Source organism: Vombatus ursinus, unplaced genomic scaffold (genome assembly GCF_900497805.2).
Source record: "Vombatus ursinus unplaced genomic scaffold, bare-nosed wombat genome assembly UNPS02014170.1, whole genome shotgun sequence".
In the NCBI taxonomy this organism is placed as follows: Eukaryota; Metazoa; Chordata; class Mammalia; order Diprotodontia; family Vombatidae; genus Vombatus; species Vombatus ursinus.
This window is the reverse complement of record NW_020953948.1, coordinates 319,854-324,282: the sequence shown is the minus strand read 5'-3', so window position 1 is coordinate 324,282 and position 4,429 is coordinate 319,854.

Genomic DNA, 4,429 nt, shown 5'->3' with positions numbered 1-4,429 from the left:
TACAGAAGAAAGATGGAAAGATCTGGAGGCAGAGGACCTGGGTTCCAATCCTATGTGGTCATTAAGTTTTAGAGACAGCATTTGAACCTGGGTGTTTCTGACTCTCCCTACTATGCCATACTGCCTCTCCAGGCTAGCATTTCTGACACCTTATGGGGATCCCTGGACTGTTGGTCAGTTTCTAGGTCCTGTTCAGCCAGACTAGCCTTCTGGTTGTTCCTCTCACATGACTTGACATTTCCCATCTCAATGCCTTTGCACGGGCCATCTGTCATATCTGGAATGTGCTCCCTCCTCTTAGAACCCATTTGTTGTTGTTATTCAGTTATTTTTCAGTTGTGTCTGACACTTCGCAACCCCATTTAGGATTTTCTTGGCAAAAATACTGGAGTAGTTTTCCATTACCCTCTCCAGCTCATTTTACAGATGAGAAAACTGAGGCAAACAGGGTTAAGTGACTTGCTCAGGGTCACACAGCTAGTAAGTGTCTGAGGCCAGATTGGGACTCACAAAGATGAGTCTTCCTGACTCCAGGCCTGGTACTCTATTTGCTGTGCCACCTAAGTGCCCAAAAGAGGCTAGTGAAGCTCCGTGGCCTAATGGGAAGAGTAGTGAACTTAGATCCACAAAGCCTGGGACACATTCCAGTTCTGCCATTTACCAGCTATGTGACTGTGTTTAGTTCAATTTGTCCCTTTAATCCTCAGTTTTCTCATCTGTGACATGGGGCTAAACATAAATGACCATAGACTTGGAGCTGGAAGGGAATTCACAGCTACTTAGTCCAATTCCTTAACCTCACGTATGAGAAAACTGAGCCCCAGGGAGACTGAGCAATTTTCCAACAGGTTCACAGGTAGTAAATCCTTTGAATGAGTTCTCTGGCTCACAATGCCACGTGCCAGAAAAAGTCTCCTTCTGAACATTGTTGAGAAGAAAGTGCTGAACAAACTGTAAAATGCAACAGAAATGTGAATTCTTATAATAAAATAACAAGGATGATGGTTATTATAATTATTATGTATTTATTATATATTATTATGTATTTATTATATTATTATATTATATATAACATATTATATATTATATGTTATTATTATATTATTATAAGTATAATTATATTTATTTATATTTATATTATTATTATATTATATATAATATATATTATATTACATTACATATATTATATACTATATTATTATATTATATAATATATATGTTATATATAATTATATTATATATAATTATATAATTATATATTATTTATATAATTATATATAATATTATATTATATATAATTATAATTATATTTATTTATAAATATAAATATAAATATAATTATATTATATTATATTATATATAATTATATTTATATTTATTTATAATTATAATTATAAATATAAATATAATTATATTATATTATATATTATATATTATTATTTATTTATTTATTCAACAATGTTTATTTACCTCTATAATAGTTCATAGACGATTAAATAGAAAAGAATGATAATTATAAACCATTTAACATTAATGAAATCCAACCTTCATCATTTTAAGAGACTTATAGAAAAAATCAACATGTCCTCACCAGGACCCATGAGGAAGATTGAGAGATATTCTCAAAGAACATGATGAACAAGGCAAAAATCTACAGACATACTTTTGGTCTAAGCAGAAATCATTTTACCAAGCAATATTGGTGGAAAACAGGTAGAGATCATCAGATTTGTCAAATATAACTGAAAAGGTTTACCTGCAGATGGAGTCAAGAAAATCTATTAGCCAATCGACAATGAACAAAAAACCTTCATTAAGCATTTATTATGTACCAGGCTCTGTGCTCGATACTAGGGACACAAATATAAATGACTAGGATCCAAGAGTGGAATTAAAAGGCTCTCTGTGGGTGACATCCACATGAACTAAGCTAACAATATGTATACGAAGAAGTGTCAAACGGTTTCTTGAGTCATACACATTTGGATTTAGAATCAGAGGGATGTGTAATGACAATTTAGGACCAGGTCATTGCTACCAGTAATTACAGAAGGATAACCCTAAAGATACCAGACTTAGTGATTAATACAGATCAGGTTGGGAAATGGTAGAAACTGAGTAATCTACCACTGCAGGTCGTAACAATTCAGCACCTTCTGAATGCCTAAAAAGTCACGATCAATTCAAAGCTTCAAAAATGAATAGAAGATTAACAGATAAATTAACAATGCTTAGAGAATTGCCTGGGGCACTAAGATATATTCAACGACTTTTTCATGGGTTACTCCTGAAACCCCAAATTAGCATTTTTGAATTCAGCAGATAAACTGGATCCACAGGATTAGAGTAGAAATAACCATTACCCATAGCGAACCCTGCATAATATTCATCCATAAAAATTTAATAACAACATTTTGAACAGATAGAACCATACTGAAAACTTATACTTTCCAAACTACATGGAGCAAAATATTTCTGAAATAGAGAGATCTAGTGGAAAAAATTGAAATGATATGGGAAGAAGACGATGGACACACACATCGCCAGTAAAAGTTAACTTTTATCGATCTTCAATATCCCGATCTTCGTATTATATTGTGCACAGAGTTTTTTTCTTCACATCAATGGTTGGAAGCTGTTATTACAGGTTGGTCTCACTGTCCTTTCAATTTCAAGAAGCCTATGCTTCTTTCCATAGAAGAATCAGTAAAACTTCTTCCAGCTGCCAGGTCTCCCAGAAGGCCTTTGCTTGTTTTCTGAGGATTATAAGAGCTTTGACTTTTGCACGTTACTTTAATTAGTATCCATTTTTAAAAATAACAGAATTAAAAATGCAACAAAAAAGTGAAGAAACATGAATATGGAACCAAATTCAACACTTGACTAACCAAGAATGAACAAAAGGTAGAGAAATAAGTGGAATTTGGTTTTTTTTTTTATTTAGTCTAGGTGAGATATTTTGAGTCAATCTAGTGTCAGCTGGAGCACTCACACATAATCATTGCTGACACAAAATAAAACAAACAAAATAAGTACTTGTCTCAAGCATTTTGCACACAAATATGAATATCACCTTGTGCTGGGATGACACAACATGTACACAGATAAGAAAATGAGGAGGGAATAAGGAGTAACAACTAGAAAAAGCAGGAAAGGCCTCCAATAGGCCCCCAAAAGGAGAAAACATCTGAGTTAATCCTCAAAGGAAGCTAAAATATTTAAAAGGCAGAAGGAAGGAGGTAGTATATTTTATGCATGGGGGACAGCTTGTGCAAATGAATGGAGGGGGAGAAATATGGTGTAACGTTTGTGTTTAGTCATATCCCACTCTCTGTGACCCATTTGGGGTTTTCTTGGCAAAGATACTGACTGGAGCAATTTGCCATTTCCTTCTCCAGATCATTTTACTGATGAGGAAAATGAGGTAAACAGGGTTAAGTGACTTGCCCAGGGTCACATAGCTAGTATCAGAGGCCAGATTTGAACTCGGTCCTCTTGATTCCAGGACCAGTACTCTATCCACTGTGCAACCTGACTATCCATCTCAGACATGAACTCTCCATAAAACTCGGTTCATTCTACTCATTGGCTTCCCCAAACATGTCACCTTTACCATCTTAATACCTTTATTCATCGCATTTCCCACTTCTATCCATGTAGCTCATCCTACAAAGCCTAACAGTCACCACCACCACCACCATCATCGCTAGCATTTCTATAGCACCAATGGGGGCCAAATTTGACTGGAATGTAGAGCCTATGAAGGGGAGTGATGTAAACAGTTCTGAGAAGATAGGCTGGATCCAAACTGGAAACAGGTCCTGAGAGATGTAGTAACTCTCCCAAAATCACACAATTAACAAGAGAACTGGGATCTGAACTTAACTCCCTTACAATTCAGTTGACATTTATTGAGCATATTCCCCCACATGATCTCTTGGATTCAGAAAACTTGGGTTAAGTCTTGACACCGACATTCATTAACTGTCACTGGGCATGTCACTTCATAATTCCATGAAGAACTCCCTTGTAAAATCTTATGTGTAAGTGAGCTGGGATTGTTTCTGGGGCTACAGAAATTTCACTGGTAGGGGAATATGGAGTGTAATCTAAAAGCCATTGTTAATAATTTTATTGGCCTAGGCAGTTCAAGAATACCCAAGACTTTTCCTGAAACTCTGGAGGGTATTTGGTCCAACCAGACTCCTTCTGCCAGTCAGGAAAGAAGACTCATAGACTGAAACCATCAGAAAGACTGATGAACTAATGAATGCCAAAGGAGTTCTAACAACTTCTGTGTGCAGCATTAATCAGCTTCTCTCTCTCTGTGTGTCTCTCTCTGTCTCTTTGTCTCTATCTCTGTCTCTCTCTGTCTCTCTCTCTCTGTGTCTCTCTCTGTCTCTTTGTCTCTGTCTCTGTCTCTCTCTGT